The sequence below is a fragment of the Saccostrea echinata genome, unplaced genomic scaffold (genome assembly GCF_033153115.1).
Source record: "Saccostrea echinata isolate AGI-Se365-2 ecotype Australia unplaced genomic scaffold, CSIRO_AGI_Sech_v1 ptg000042l, whole genome shotgun sequence".
Taxonomy (NCBI): domain Eukaryota; kingdom Metazoa; phylum Mollusca; class Bivalvia; order Ostreida; family Ostreidae; genus Saccostrea; species Saccostrea echinata.
Genome location: NW_026889791.1, coordinates 6025001 through 6043072, shown reverse-complemented (window position 1 = coordinate 6043072; position 18072 = coordinate 6025001). Strand labels below are relative to the sequence as shown.

The window sequence follows — 18072 nt, the reverse complement described above, 5'->3', positions numbered from 1 at the left end:
TGACCAAGTTTTGCCCCTTAAATCAAACTTTGATGGAGAAATACATAATTACAGCTAAACTTCGAAATCTCGAACACGGATATCTCGAATACCCCGGATATGTCGAAGTAAGACCGCGGTCCCGACGAAATTTGCTTTATAAATGATTAAAATTAACCCCTCTATGTCGAACACGGTAATGTCGAATACCCCGGTTATCTTGAAGTAAAATTGTGTACCCATTCATTAAAATCACATGCGTTATCTCGAAGTCAGGATAATTTTCAGCTCTGATGATCAAGTCCGTTAGGTAAACTGAATGCTCTATTGATAACAACCACCTGTCTGTCACGCACGGGTTACCTGTGTTCCTGTGATCAATAGATAATAGCGCGATAATTATACGAGGTGTATGTATGGCTTACCTTGATTTTAATTATGCAAGCCAAAAGGTTGTGTGTATTAGTCTTATGCATACGCATGGATGACACGTTAATTGTTTTGTGGCTGGGGTACTTTATCTTGAAAATCGCTATTTAATGTTATGTGTAATATGCGCTATTGCATAGTTTATGCATATGAAAGCGAAAATTATAAACATCAATGTGAAACAAAATTCTGTAATTTAATGCAATAAGAATTTATTTTTCCTATATGAGTGCGCAGAATTTTCAATCGTCAGTACACACCATCATGTGAGCGTGTGTCGCAGTGAAGTTGTGCTATAGTGCCCTATGATTCAGCGTTGTTCTGTAGTTAGACAAAAGTGCGTGTTTCTTCTTTTGCATTTGATTTTATTACGGTAAAATATTTTCTTTTAACTGATTATACATGTATGAACATGTTTTTCCAATAAAAAAAATGTATTTATATTTCGTTTGCGTTATTCTACAGCGACCGATTTTAAATTTACAATGCATAGACGATATCCGGTTATGTATACATGGGAAACGATGCTAGCGGTTGACTTGCCGGGTTGGTAGAAGGATTATACTTCTGTGCATATTATACAAAGTTTTTATTTTGTGAATTATAAAGAGGATGTAAAAATCTTTTTAATGCTAAATACATGATTGTATATTAAAGAAATCGTAAACAGAATTTCAAACAAGAAGGAATTTTACATGTTTCTACTATTAAGTGCATGTTCACTGCACTAAGTATATTTGAAGTTCATTAGAATTATAACATATATAATATGTCGAACCCCCGGATATCTCGAAGTTCATCAACGGTCCCGTCAACTTCGAGATAACGAAGTTTAACTGTATGTTCAATAACATCGGGATATCTGCAGGCTTAAAAGCATTGAATATTTTCATCAGCATGTAAAATATGATGTCAAGAAAATGATGTAAATTCAAAATTTCCATGATTTTTGCAGAAAAAGATGCATATTACATTGATATTTTGAGTAAAAGTCACCAAGCAAAGGTCTGTTCTGACTCAATGTTTTGATATAATGATAATATCAATAAAAAATGTGAATATTGTTCCAGAGCAGGTCTGCGATCTAGAAATTTTATAGTAAAAATTGAACAAATTTTGTCCATTTTTTCCTCTCTCTGAAAAAGAACACAAAATCCAAATAATTTGTGATGTCATTGAAACAAAAATTGCCAATGATCTATTTCAAAATTATTTTTTGTTAATTTAGATTTCTCATACAATATTTACAATTCAGCAGGTTTCAAAAAATTTTCAAATTATGACTTGTGGAGACAAAAATATGCATATACTGCATATAGCTCTTTTTGCAATTTGTTTCCACAATAGGTATAAATCTTAGCATTCATTGTGATTTCAACTTTTAGAGATTTTACATTGTAACAAAAAATCTTATACAGTATATTATTATGTTATCACAATGTTCACGTGTTTCATACATGTTTATTTTTTAGTGTGTTTTATTGTTTCTCTGACGTGGTCTGGGCTTTCACATGGTACACTTGAATTTCAAATTCTGTAACAGTTGTGAAATTTACATGTATGCATGTCCTCGCCAGAAAATCTGACGTCCTCTCAATTATGGCAGACTCGGGCAATGAGTCTTTTGAGGGGTTTGATAGTGAGGACATTAGAAAGGTGGAGAAAAGACTCGTTTCTAAAATAAACGAGATAAGAGCATTAGAAGTAAGGGCAACTGCAGGTTCTGCAATACAAAATGATAATGAACAGGGACCCTCAACGTCGACAGCAAAGCCGTCCTCAGCATGTAAAAAAGGTAACAAACGTAAAGGGCCAGGTAGTAATTAACAAAAGCGAAGAAAAATAAAAAGGTTGAAATTTCTGGTAATGATATTACCAATGCTATGTTGAACATGTACACTGAAAGTGTTGACAAATTCAAAGAAATGATGGGAATAAATGATATCATTGATGCATATATAACCTTCAACAAGAAAAACTGAATCAATTAGAACAAGAAAGTGTTGATCTTGATGTCAATAATAATGAGCATAAAGGCTCAAGTGTAAATGGAAAAAATGATTTTGATTTTTTCATGGATGACAGAGAATCACATAAACAAGATAAAGAAGTGGACAATGACTGGGATATTCCAGACTGGTTTTCAACAGATAAAAAAGAAAAGAATGTTGATGATAAGTTAGCAAACATGGTCAATACTCTGTACTAAGGAGGGTGAAACAGAGAAAATAATAGAAAGTAATCCCAGACCAGCCAATTGTACATATTTGCTAGCTCCTCAGGTAAATACAGGTATTTGGAATATTATGCCAAAATCTGCTCAAAGTAGGGACTCTGGGTTTCAATCTGTCCAAAAAACAATTGCAACAGGGATTATTCCATTGCTCAAAATAGCTGAAATGTCGAAATCAAATGAAAACATGAAGGAAGTTAGGAATTTGATTAAGCAGTCAGTTATTGTGTTGTGTAACTCAGTTTATCAGTTGTCTCAAAAAAGATTTCTTTTGAGAAAGGTTTTACCAAGCAAATTTTCAGACATATGTAATGCTTCACAGCCTGTAACAGAATTGTTATTTGGTTCAGATATTCAAAAGAAAATCAAGGAATTGTCAGATTTTGACAGATACAAAAGGGATAAGTTTAGAGGTAGTTACAATAATTTAGGCAGCAGGGGAAAAATGAATTTCCCTTACAACTATTATTATGGAAGAGGTAGAGGAACAAATCACCCTTTTTTAGGGGGAAGAAACATGTACGATTAAGAATTGAGGTCAGACAAAAGAGGGAGATGAGAGAGCAAATACTGAATGAGACAAACATGGTAAGTGTTGGTCAAATTACCGGTAAATATCATGTATCACAATGGGAAAAGATCTTTAAGGATCCATGGGTTCTGAAGACAATCCAAGGTTACAAAATTGTGTTTGATGAAATACCTCACCAATCAAAAAAGCCATCTCAAATTTCTTTCAATGATCAAGAAGCTATGATTGTAAATGAAGAGATTAATGAGTTGCTTAGAAAAGGTACAATAGAAGAAATAGAGGAAAATGAAGCTTTATTTATTTTTAATATTTTTGTTGTCCCTAAGAAAAATGGAAAGCTCAGACCCGTGATAAACTTCGTTCAGCACCCAGAATTTTCACAAAGATTTTGAAACTTGTGTATGCTTATTTCAGATCCATTGGTATCAGATGTTCTTATTATCTGGACGATTCTTTAATTATGAACCAAAGTTTGATTTCTTGTATGAAGAATACTCAGTTCATTATAGATACTTTGCATTCAGTAGGTTTTCATGTTAACTTTGAGAAAACTGAGACAAAACCAAGTCAAGTAATTTATTTTTTTGGGTTGATAATTGATTCAAAAAAGTTCATGATATTTTTACCAAGGGACAAAATAGATAGGATAAAAAGTACTGCTCAAAATTAATTGCAAGAAGACTGTATTAGTAAAAGAGAGATGGCATCTTTCATAGGGCTCATTGTACATGCATTTAATGCAGTTTCCATAGGACCCCTTTATTACAGATCTTTAGAAAGGGACAAAGTTAAGGCACTGAATGAAAATGGTAATAATTATGATGGAAGTATAAATCTATCTACTCAAAGTAAAGATGAAATCCTTTGGTGGATAGAGAATATTGAAATAAAAAATGGTAAACCTATTCGTTTACTGCCCATAGATTTTTGGATAGAATCTGGTGCCTCTTGTGAAGGAATGGGTGCTGTTTTTAGAACGGATTACTTTAGCAGAGGTCAGAAAGAGAGAAAAAGTTCCACATCAATTATTTGGAATTATTGGCCATATTCTTGGCTTTACAATACTTCTTTAAAAATCAAACAAATGTTCATGTTGGCATAAAATGTGGTAATAAAACAGCCATTTCTTATAAAAATAATATGGGAGGACATGGATTTTTTAGCAAAAGGTATTTGGCAATGGTGTTGTACAAGAAATATATGGATAACATGTCAGTATCTTCCAGGGAAATTAAATGAAGTAGCAGCTATTATTCTAGGGAAACTTCTACTTCAGGTGAATGAAGTTTAAAATCAGAAATTTTTGATAGAATAGTTAAAAAGTTTTTTTGTCCAGATGTTGATCTTTTGGCATCGGACAACAATTTTAAAATTCGAAAATATGTGTCTTGGTGTTTTAGTCCCAATGCATGGAGAACTGAAGCTTTTTCATTTCTGTGGACAGGATTAATGCCCTATATTTTTCCACCTTTTCATCTATTAGGAAGAATTTTCAACAAGATCAAGGAAGATAAGGTGAAAAGAGCAATTGTGGTTTTTCCTGTGTGGTGATCTCAAACTTGGTTTCCTCTTTTATTATTGATGCTCGTTTCTGTTCCAGTTAGATTGGCAAGACATGCAGATCTTCTGAGAGAAGGAAAAAGAAACCATCCTCTAAACAAGGAAATTATCCTAGCCACTGCAGTTTTAACTGGAAAACCTTGGAAGATAAAGGATTTTCAAAAGACAAGCTGTTATGCAGACTTTATCATTATTAAATCAAAAATGGAATAAAAATTCACCATTACTATCAACATTTATGAAAGGTTCGTTTAACTTAAGACCAAACTTACCAAGATATGAGTTTACATGGGATGTGACTAAAATTCTTATACATGTATATTTAAAGTCTCTTTTTCCTTTGAATTCATTAGATATGAAACAACTTACCTGGAAGCTGTGTACACTTTTAGCTTTAACAACAGCAGCTAGGGCACAAACTCTTGTGAACTTGAATATTAGGAATATATGGAGTTAAGTTCAGAGAGAGTTGTTTTTTTATTTTATGTCGTTACTTAAGACATCTAGACCAGGAATGTCATTTTCTATTACACTTGATAGATACAAGGATGAAAAACTTTGTGTTGTGTGTACTCTACAGGAGTATATTAAAAGAACAAGTAAATTTCGAAAGTGTGACCAACTTCTTGTCTCATTTAGGACATTTGATAAAGTTTCCACAAGTACTATAGCTAGGTGGATTAAGTGCGTTATGGAAAGTGCAGGAATAGACATGTCACAGATGGTGAAAAATCAAGTCTCAACCGGTACTTGAACCCAGGGCCTCTGGCATACCATGCCAGCGCTCTAACCAACTGAGCTATTGAGACCCGATATATTGACTGACTTTCACGCACCTGTGAACCCGGTGACATATTCCCCCCTCTTTCTAGAAATTTGTCCTCGAATTCTATGAGTTAAGGAAATGCGTGAAGCATGTTCCAAGGGAATAGTGGGTATTCGTACGTTGGGCGCCAAATGTCACAGGTGGTGAAAAATCAAGTCTCAACCGGGACTCGAACCCAGGGCCTCTGGCGTAACGTGCCAGCACTCTAACTAACTGAGCTGTTGAGACCCGATAAATTGACTGACTTTCATGCACCTGTGAAACTGGTGACAGACATAAGTACTTTTAAGGCACATTCGATTCATGCAGCATCCTCTCCTGCAGCTCTGAAAAGTGGAGTTTCCTTAGCGAATATTTTGAAGACTGGAGACTGGTCCTCATTGAAGAACTTCAGGAAATTTTATTTCAGAGACATTCGAGATAATGATTCTAATTCTTATATGAATGGTGTATTAAACTGCGGTTGATATGATCATTTTTCCAAATAAATGCTTTGATTCAATTTATTGTCAATTCTTTAAACATGCTATTGATACTCTGAAAGCCGAAGGCTGTATGAAAAGAATGGGCCCCTCATCCAAGCATACCCTGGATTAGATCGATAAGGGACATTCTTGGAGTACAGCCTGAGGCTGAAGAGTATCAACTTTCCCACCCATGTGAAAGTGCATGGATTAGTACATCACTTAATTATACCTGCCTCTTTTTTATTTTTTATGCATTGACAATAAAGACAAAATCCACGAACCATCAAAACTGGCCTCATTCCAAAAATTAACGTGGTTTTTATTATAGATAGTGTAGACTTTTAGCTTTTCATAACCGTTTTTCTTTTTTTGATATCTTTTATACTTTTTTAAAAGGAGACCTTGCAGTATGGCAGTGTTTTGATGGAAAAATGCAATAGGAACGTCATTTTTTGTAATGTAACGTCACGTCACGTCAAAAGGCGATAGAAATGACTATCGGATTATAATGTACCGATATATGAACACAGGACTTGAAATTAAATAATTGGGAAAAGACATTTATCTTATCAACATCATAATCAATTTATGATTATATTAAAAAGCAGATAAAGATGTTCATTTTATATACATATGTACATGTACCAGTCAATTCCCCACCTAAGAATAAACAGAGTATGTAATAAATATTACCTGATATGTTGTTCAAAATATATCTTTACTGCAAAAAATTAATAAAGACAGAAATGTGCTTATACTCATTTTGAATGTTTTTATACAAAGAGAGTACATGTGACATTTAGATAAATTCTTATCTATATTGCTAACGCGTGCGGGAGATTCGGCCGCAACTCAACCTCACGGATAGTGTATTTATTTAAAAAAAATAAATTGGTGATTCGTGCCGGGTTGTAGAGATAAGTGATGTTCCTTTTTTTTTTCTCAAAACATATCATTATCGATAGATCTATAAATATAATTAATTTAATATGCTTTCTTATATGTTACTGTAACATTCACTACTTTCTATTTCATTTTCACGTTATGATTTTTATGTGTACAAATAGAGCAGTGCTGCATACAATGTACGTAAACCAAATCTTATAAATATACACGTCAAATTGAAATACATGTACAGGCAAGAACATTTTACTTACTCGGCGCAAGATTGATTTTACATGAACAAGGCCCTACTACAGGCAGAATAAGAGAAGAGCAATCTCTATTGTTCCTGTTATAGGGAATATTTCTGTGGTGAACAGTGGCAGATGTAAGGTGGGATGGGGAGATGTAATATAAAACACAAACACACACACTAACTTCTATTTCGTTGCAGCAAAAAAAGCTGTAAGTAACTTGCAGACATGTGTTCAGGAACATATTTCAGGGGTTGTCTTGTACATATTCTACATTGCACTGACTATACATTTGAGTTGACAAACACAGAATCTCTCCAGTGCCTAGTTAATCATATAGTCATGAATTGTAGCTTTAAATAAATCCAGTACTTCAAATCAATACTTCAAATTAATGCTGATAAAATTGCATGCATATGTAATGCACTTATGATTTAATGTCAAGCAAAGTAAACCCCCACCCCCACCCCTTCTCATTGTGTGGTGAGAAACAACCAATCTTGGTAGTGGATCCAGTGGGAGTTAAGATTTCAGAGTAATTAATGTAAAGTAAGAAAAAAATTAACTTGCCACCCCTCCCCTATTCCCACCCCACCCCAAAGGATCTGCATTTGGTCAGAAGAAACGTGTATATAAAGACTGCTTGCTAATGGGAAGTGTCCAACTACCCCCCCCCCCCCCCCCCCCAAAGGTTTTTCGCATTGAAACTGTTTTTCCCTTGTCAAAAAAATTTAAGTCTGATTTTTTTGGAGTGGGTATAGTTCCCCCACACCTTCCAACCCCCTTTGAAAAAATCCACGGACCCATAGTTGACTCTTATATCTTTTTTATTTTACTGAAATGCCTCAATCATACTGCCAAAAAAATAAACAAATAAATAAATAAAAAATAGGATTTCGAATGAAAGACTCTTCTAAGAAAAATGCCCCCTTTCGAATACTACGTGCCTGAAAATTAAGCCATCCTATGTATATCAAGCCTGTAGGAAGCAATTTCAGTTGGGGGGGGGGGGGGGCACAGCCATACATTTTCATTTCTGGGGGGGGGGGGGGCACTATCAACTACCAAAATTTCCTTGAAGAGCAAAAAAAAAAGTCATCAGACATTGGGCGAGAAATTAAAAAAATTTGTGCTAATTTAAGACCATGTAGAAACTATGAACGTCTTATTTCTCGCTTGAAGAACTTCTTTTTGAGTTCCCTGATGATGCCGCTCACGGATTCTGTCAGCCAAGATTTGCGTTCCTTTCTATCTATGAGTCTTATTAAACAGATTTGAGACAAACTCCAACCAGCGTTTTAACTTTTAATATGAAACTAACAAATTTTGATACAGGTCAGTGTACTCGGGACACCTGTCCGATTCCGACTGATCATCTAAAACAAATTCAACAGTATATATAACAATTATGGTGTGACATGTGTAAAAATTACATTTGGAAATGAATAGATAAGATTTCGACATTTGAGTAAACCCTTAAAATAACTGAGGGCCAGATTATCGTCCTTTTGATGTTATTTTGCCTGAAGATAATTTAGCAATATCAAACGATGACAGGTGTTAAACCCAACTAGCTTGGATTACCTGAAATCACCAATGTTTTAATTCAATAAAGATTAAGAGTCGTAAATTCAATAAAGAAAATAATTTGAAAAGCTCACGAATTTAGAGAGAGTTGTTCCAAAAACATAAAACAGTAACTTAATTTTAGAAACTAGAGAAATCTCTTATAACAGTAAAATTTTCATCGTGATAGTCTGTCCTCTACAAAAATTTGAATTTTTCAATTAAAATTTGTATATGACAATATAGTTGCTAGGTTTTCTATAGTAATCTATATATTGGGGGGGGGGGGGGGGCATGCTCCCCCGGTTCCGAACTTCCTACGGCCATGTATATTGTGTTTAAATGTTAATCAGTGTACAGTTATTTGTAACAAGGGTTGTACTGGTCAAGAAAACTTGACAAGAACAATTTATACATAAGACTGGTAATTACCATAGATCTACAGATTTTACTCGTTATTGACAATTGAATAATTATGAATTTTTTGAAACATACATGTATCAATTCCCCTTTTCTTCTTTCTTGTCAAAGTGTATGACATTTTTTTTTTGCTCGTCATCTCATTCTTTTTCTTGATGACACCCACCCCCACCTCTTTAAAAAACGATGCCCCGTATACTTGAATATTTTTAGTAATTTCCATAGGGACATATATTTAAAATATGCATTTTGCTTCTGGAAACACATTTGAAGTATGTCGCATAAACGAAAATACGTGTATCAAAACAAATTCTGTCGACGTAAATAAAAGATTTACGAGCAAATATACTTTGAATATTTTATTTAGTCAGAAACCAGACTATCCTTCCTTTTAAAAAGGATGAAAATTACTTTTCACGCTTTTATATGCATGTGCATAAGAATTATTTGATTGGCATGTAGGTGCAAAAATAAAGATTGATTGTGACTACATGTTTATACAAATTTTGTATGTTTGTTTCCACATGGGGATTCGTCAAAGACATGTGCGTTTTACGCACACGCATATGAGTTCTATTTTGGATCCAGTTTACAGAAAATCTCAATGTTAAAATTTGTAATGATTTATTTTAAAGATATTTTTTCCCTCTTTCTAATCAATACATTTAACAAAACAACAGCAAGCTAGGTCCATAAAAGAATTAGAAAACTTTTTAAAGAGCTGGGTACGTTAAGACCGATTTACGGCCCTGTAAAATCGGCAAAAATTAAACGCATGATTATATTCAAGCAATTGTATCAATTAACTGTTAAGGTTTCCCTGTGTGTGAAATAGGAATAAATTTTTATCAACTCACGTGCCCTATCATTTAGATAACGTTCAAAACCGGTCTAATATTCCGGAATTCCCCTATTTTGGAGGTTTCCTCCTCTTCAAGTCTATATTTCGATATGGCCGCATCTGAGTATGTATGCAAAACTTTGCAGAAAGAACAAATACACTACAATTTTTAATATTAAAGAGAAAAAATAACCTTACAAAAGTGCGGCCACATCCACTTTTCCAAAAAATTGAAGTAAAAAATGCTGCATTTTTGGATAGACGTCACCTTTTCTCCACAATAAAATCTATACTTTTAAAGAATTTAATTGTTTAATTCTATATCTGAAGGCTTCATTATTTTTTTATTGTCTTATATTTACATTTGCAATATTTTCTTTTATATAACCCTATTAAAAGCAACGCGTATCTATATCCGTATAAACACGGGTTCCTTGCGTCATAAACATTTGACGTAATTTCTCAGTGACGTCATAAAGGGTCGACGTGCAATCAGTGGATCAAATACATGCCGTTGAGTTTGAAAAATAAAACATTTCACGCGTTAAAAGATTATAATCGGGAAAATATAAAATAGGAATAAGTCATAAATGTAAATATAAGTAATAATGTATCATTTTTAAACATCTATCGGGATATAAATACGGGTTGGTACGAGATCAAATTTACCACCATTTGATCTCGTGACCAACCCGTATTTACATCCCGATAGATGTTTAAAAATGATACATTATTTCTTAATTAAATTCAATTCTGCATTTGAAAAAAAAATTAATTTAATACATTTATGCAAATGAAAGCCATATGAACCTTTCTCAGTGAAATTTACTATGGGACATTACATGTAAATTAGTGACGCAATGCACTGAAAAAATGACGTCATAATGAGCAATCATGTTGAAAATATGTACTTGAAACAATTTCTTCAGTCTTCGCAACTATGATAACTATTCAATCAATATTTACAGCGTGAAAAAGTAATTTAATGACATAAGTTGGGATGGTTCACACAATCAATCCTACATGTACAATGTACCTCCAATTAAAACGCGCGTCTCTTTCATAGTGGACACTGACTTTATTTGACTTCAAGAAAAGATTGTATTTAACATTTTTAACATTTTCATTGAAAATCATCAGCTTTTTTAAGCATGTTTTATTCGTTTTCAATTTATATATGACTGGGGTTCATGAATGTCAAAAGACAATGGGGGGGGGGGGGGGGGATTGGAAGCTTGGCTTACATGTATAGCAGTCACCATTTGAAGATTTCTTTTCAAAACTTGTTATCCTTGTCACTGTATTGTTGCAGATTTTTATTCGACAAAATTGATTATGTCAGATAGGATTCTAGTGTTTTATCGCATTATCAGGAAGTGTTTTATATATGACAAAATACTTCTAAATCTGCCATTGCCGGCCTACAATTACTTACTGAAGGTCAGCAGCTGGGAATGGAAAAGTTCTTTCATGTATTTACACTTATTAATTATATATACATTTATCATGCTGATCGGAATATTGACATCAGTGTTTTCAAGTAAAATTGGGTTTAATTTATAATTTACAAGGAATTTTAGATAATTATGTTGACCAAGTTTATAAGGCTTAAAAAACGTATACAGTGGTGTACGCTTTCGGTATTTTCTATGAAAATTTAAGTGAAACATGATACAATCAACCTTTTTTATTGTCTATAAATAAAGATTATCTGTTCCCATGCAGTTCTGTAAGAAATACAATCACGATCTTGCATTACTTGTGGACAAGACACCTCCTTTCCGCTGCATAATCGATGGTTTAACTCGTTATTTTTTTTTCCAGAAATTGTATTCCTAAAACATTTTAATGCATTCCAAGTCTTGAAATGAAAAAAAAGGGAAAAAAAAGATTACTCTATAGATATTTATCTGTATAAAAATCGAATGTACATATTAACTACATGTACACTATCGTTAATCTTGAAGTAAGCGAGTATTTTTAAAAGGATTTTATCCCGATTATCCATAAAATAATAGTAATATATTTTATAGGAAATATGTTTAGTATTCCAATAGATGTTTATCGGGGCTGGAGGAGTGTCCTGTCCAATATCACCTCTGTGAAAACGGCGGTGCACATTATCGCTAAATTTTAAAGATTCAACGTCAGTCTGTGATGATAATCCGTTCCAGAAAAAAAAAAACAAATTAAAGTATTTTATCGTTACTACAAGGGCAAATGCACAAGGAAATGCCCCAGAGAGTTAATGTATCCAAAGGAAGTGATAAAATTATCATTGTCACCGAAATAATAATTTATCAAATGCATGTATCTTACCTACGGCTGTGTAACATGTTCTAAAGAAAATCTTCATCTATTTTAATGCAGTTTTTGTCTTAGTATATGATGTGATGTATTGTCTTGCAATTCATGTCAGCAGTTTGTTAGGTACATTTTTAAAGATTTTTTAAAAATTTATCAGACACGTACATGAAAAAGAAACATAATCAAGCTAGTGATATAATCCGGGAATGGCAAGGATAACTCTATAAAGAAGCACTGTGACGTGTTTTGCATATTGTTCCCACAAGTAACAAAATAACATAAGATTTCGTATAATTTGATAACTCAGGGATTTTTTTAGGGTCTCTCCGGGGCCGAAATTCGGCCCCATTCCCAATGCTGAAAAGTGTATGTTTTTCCCAAAATTATACCTAAAAATTCCCAATATGAAAAAAAAGTATTAAGGTGTAAATTATCAAAATAAAATAATGACACAAAGGTGTTTATGTTCTCCATGTGCGATGTACGAGCCATCCGAGGAGTTCTGAGAAGTTATTCGAAATACTACGGATGTTTGTATGCATACTTTTTAAAGCGGGATCGATGTTTAAAAATTAAAGTCGGGATCATTATTTAATAAATAATCGTGCATCATGTCAGTCCCTCCAGTTTGCCTAGGACGGTAATTTTCAGGCAGGCTGGGTTGAATCGCTCTTATTCTTATAAATTGGTCGAACAATACCGATTAACCCATCATCTGTAACAAACCCAATCTCAAATTTTATCTTAAAGAACTTCTTACAGAAAGGTAAAAAAGATGACAATTCATTTACAATGTTATCATACCCTGCGGCTTTGCCATTTTTAAGCTTTTGAACTTCAACAGCGGCTAGTATTATTTCATATCACTAAAGCTGGTTTAAGCCAGCTTCATGCTATAAAAAATAAGAAAAATGATTAAATATTTGACTTTTGCTTCTTTTTTCCTATTTATTTATATGAAGATATTTTTCCCAATTTCAACCAAATATCGCTATTTTTCCCAATCTTGACGGCCCCAGCCCCTGGAATCAAAGGGTAAAAAATCCCTGTAACTGAACTAGAAATAAAATCTCTATGTAGCTTATAAAAAGGGTTGTGAAAGTGAATTTTGATTCTTCTATGTGAGTGTTCTGTTATTCTGCATTTCAATTATTTGTATTTTGTCTCATGTAAATAGAAGGGGGGGGGGGGGGGGGGGGGAGGCTTACTGATAATCAAATTATACATGTACTGTAATGAGTACCAATAAAAAAATTATATCAAGAATTTGATTTAAAACTAAATACATCCCTTTCCAATTTCCTTTGGCTCCCCACTGGACTGTGACCGTTGATCGATCTTTTACTGATCGATATTAATGCAAGTGTCTGCCGTTTCATGCTGCATTGCTTTGAAGACGACATGCGCATATTTTCATAGCTGACGCGGATAAACTCTATATGCAAATCATACATATAATTTTATATCCTTATTTTTATAGCTTTTAGTTTTAGGGAATTATGCCCGTTAGAGTGTACTACAGGCGTCTGAATCCCTTCCCGAGAATTCATGTGCATTTCCTGTCAAATTCACTACACAGATTTAGGCATATAATTTTCTATTTTGTGAATCAAGTAATGAGTATGTACATGGAAAGTAATGTGTTTGTCTCTAAAATTAAATTATTAGCATTGGCTATATAAAATATTTTGTTCATCGAAAAATTGATCTAAACAAATCGCACACCCTTTTTTAAGCCTTCGGAGATTCACAGTTTTTATTTGAAGCAAAATTTTTCAAGGTCTGTAACGCAAGTTATGATAAGGCCATTCCAAGTTTTTTTTTATGTGCAGTGTACGCGGACGAATTGGTTTTGAGGTTATGAAATTAAAAACAAACACAAATTAAAATTGATAAATACAACGCTTTGAAACGCAAACACAAAGTTAACTCAAATTAAAATCAACAAATACGAATCTCTAAAATGCATTTTACTCTTTTGGGATTGACATCTCTCTTTTTTAAGTGGTGTATTAATTTTTTTTATTTCAATAAACTAGTAGTTTAACTAAGTTTTATGGCAAGGAGAGGTCTCAAATGATAATTAGGAATTCTATAACTGTTCTGAAAATGCTGCGTTTTCCCCCTTTTGGTTTGTGTGTTTTCTCGTATAGGAAGATAGGTTAAGATGGACGCTAAACAAAGAAAAAACTTGGAATGGCCTCATCAATCAGGACTCTCATAACTGGTCTCCTTTTGTGGTTTTAACATAGAAAGTGATTGTGTGTAAGTATACTGGGGATTGTTCCTGGCTAGGGTATTTTACATGAACCATGCAGTAAAGTGGATCCACTGGAATGAATAAATAATGATCTATAAAAGAAATCCTAACATCAGAGAAAAATTTTTTTAACGCAGTTTAAGACACCTCGTAACCCTGTAGTAGTGAGTAATTTATACGTTTATCAAAAAAAAAAAAAAAAAGAAGAAAATACGAAATTAATAGAGCTGCCATTTGTTGGAATGGAAAAGGGGAGTGATGTTGATGGCTTTTTTCATCGCCAAAAATCCAATTTTGACAACTATATATGGGATGTTCCAATTTTCTTTTTAATACTGATTGAAATAGAAGTTCAAAATTGTTTTCTGGAACATAAGGCAGGTTAAAGTAACGCTGTGATGACGTTATCATGTCAAAATTTGTAATTTCTAAAGAAAACTCCCCATTTTTCGAGACCTCTGATGGAAAAACGGTTTGTGATAATTAAAAAAAATTAAATGATTTTGAAAGGACACATCGTAGGCATGTCTGTAAAAAACTGAAATCAAATTTGGAGACAGGGCCGCTCTGTTATACTTAACGTACCCAGTTCTTTAGCAAAACCACAATGACTACATCTTTTATGACGTCACAAATGACGTATATAATGAGTAACGTCACATACAGCATACATGATCATAATATAAGTTTTTTTTTCCAATTTCGATTTCAGAAAATGTAATTTATAGATTCTTTTCCACTTTATCGTCTGCACATGAAACAAACAATCGAGCGCTTCTCTATCACCTTGTGTGTTATCTATGGATCTTCAGTGTAATATGAAGGATCCATTAAGGATTGATTATCAACAATTATTGATTCTTGAAGGCATCAAAAAAAACTGATAAAAAGTCAAATTTCGTATTTGCCACAAGCAGGACCAACGATAATAATGGGCATGTACATTTGTATTTGTGGTATTTATACAGATTGTAAGTATGACAATTGTTCTTGCCTGTGGCCTTGTCTTTGAAAAAAAAATCTGTCGAAAAATCGACATTTTCTATCGCATTTTAGAAACCATTACATGTTCTTATCATCAGATGTGCCTATCGGCACATCATATAACAATTTTTTTTTACATGTGGGATAGAAGTGTGTTGTCCACTTACCCAATAAATATAATACCCCTCTTGAATGGATGCTTTAATTTTGTGTAAAACACGAGGAAGTACATGTATATGATAGTTTGTGGCCATGATAGTTCTTTCACATGCACAGATTTTTTTCTTTTTTTCAACATGAGCACACTCGTTACGGGTAAATATTTTCATTGGAAAACATTTCTCGAATAGTGATTGTTAGTTTTCTGTTTTAATATTTTGCCGTAACGAATGTGCCCTATGTGTAAATCATGATTAACTGTGCAATTTTCGGCATTTTCCCGGAAAACCTTGACCATGGTGAGGTTTAGAATTTAGTTTGACATCATTAACATCCGGTTTCGACGGAATTGTTACACGTGTGAAATGTGTCAATGTTCTAGGGTGCAAATTACCAAAAACATTTATTCTAAAACCCTCTTTAATTTTTTCATATTTGCTAGGCCATATAAGGCATATTGTGGGTTGAGTTCTTTGCTTTAGATTATGAGTGATTGAAGCATGGCGGTAGGTATTTATACTGGTGATGTCACATGGGTTTTAATTTTTTTGAATAGTGAGCCTGCATGTTATTGGTCTAGAAATATGCTATTATTTTGATACTGTTCAGCCTCAGGCTGTACTCCAAGAATGTCCCTCATCCATCACATCCAGGGTATGCTTGGATGAGGGGCCCATTTTGTCACAGTAAAATATCATAATAACAAGGGCAACGTAATAAAAGTTCCCAATAAAATCCATTAAAATATCATTTTGAAAGCTTATATTGTCTGTGGGTGGGAGTGTATATTTTCCATTCTGTTAAGATGCACTGAGTATTATGTTGGGCAAGTGCCCAAGGGTCATCCCTACTCCCCCCCTTTTAGCTCACCTGAGCCAAAGTTGTCCATAAACATACTTACCTTGTCATTGGTCATTTACAGAATTATTTTGTTAAAAAGCACTCTGATTGTACACACAAGTACACTAAAGTTGATATTAAAAAGATGCTTGAGTTTCTGATTGACAATATCTATGTAGTTTTTTAGGAGATCAGGTCTTCCAACAATCTGTTTGAATTCGCATGGGAACCAATCACGTTCCCTTATTAGCAGACCTATTTCTGTATTCATATGAAGCAGACTTTATTCAGAAACTTCTACATGAGAAGAAAACACTTACTGTGGCTTTCAACTCGACATTTTGATATATCGAAAACGTTTTATTAATTAACAATAGATACTTTCATTCATATGTCGACTCGATATATCCTAGTGAGCTTGAAATAAAAGATACCACAGATTCTGACATATCTGTTTCATATTTAGATATTTTACTAGAAAAAGACATTAATGGTAACCTAACAACAAAGCTTTATGATAAACGTGATGACTTCAACTTTTCAATCGTCAGCTTCCCTTACTTATGTAGCAATATACCCTTATCACCTGCATATGGGATTTATTTCTCTCAGTTGATTCGATACGCAAGAGCATGCTCTACGTATGAACAATTTCTAAAACGAGGCAAGCTATTGACAATCAAGTTGATGAAACAAGGATATCAACAGTCTCGTTTGAAGTCATCTTTTCACAAGTTTTACGGTCGATACAATGACCTTGTAAGCACATACAACCTATCACCGACTCAAATGCTGACTGACATTTTTCATACTAATTGTTAGGCCATTATTTATACACTGAACTGTCGACGGATTTCTCTGTTATTACCAGATCATGACAAGGAACACACAACGGGTGTGACTGGTTGGCAGGGGATGCTCACTCCTCCATGGCACCTGATCCCACCTCTAAATTTTGAGGTCCGTGTTTGCGCTGCTTCAAATTTGTATTGTTCCATTGGACTTTCGAGATTGCATACTGCTCGTTATCTTCATATTCCATTGTCTTTCATTGTTGTTGTTTTCACCTTATTTTTTTTTTTTTTTTTTACAATTTCATCTTCTTAACAACTTCTGGGCAAATTTAAATAAAATTTCCTCAAAGTATCTTTGGGTGAAGGGGATTTATAAGTTTGCTCAAATGAAGGCTCATACCCTTTTTCAAGGGGAAAAAGATTTAATTGCACAAGCACAACATACTATGACAAATGAATCTGTTCACCGGTTTTTGATTTCAGTTAAGGAATGTTTTTAAGTTTTGTGTGAGTTATTGGTGTGTAAATCACACAGACTTGTCACGTAGGCGTATTTCACGAAGCACGTTAGAGCTTCATGAACCAGAAGTCTCTGATGAGACTGTAGCTCTACTGGTTGTACTTATAAAGGAAGATAAGAGTAGCACTTGGACTTGAAACTTTGCAACAGCAATAAATAGAATAATGATCCTTGGTTTAGTCTGTTTTTGTGGCAAGATTTATTGCAATCAGAACAAGA

General features: G+C 33.7%; 1 protein-coding gene and 1 pseudogene across 1 annotated transcript in view; one reads left to right on the top strand and one right to left on the bottom strand.

Annotated features, from left to right (window-relative positions):
- The window catches only part of LOC133200991 (E3 ubiquitin-protein transferase MAEA-like), a 199305-nt gene that overhangs the window by 115831 nt on the left and 65402 nt on the right, over positions 1 to 18072 (bottom strand). The gene's annotated exons all lie outside the window — the stretch shown is intronic.
- LOC133200996 (uncharacterized) lies at positions 1969 to 3215 on the top strand (annotated as a pseudogene).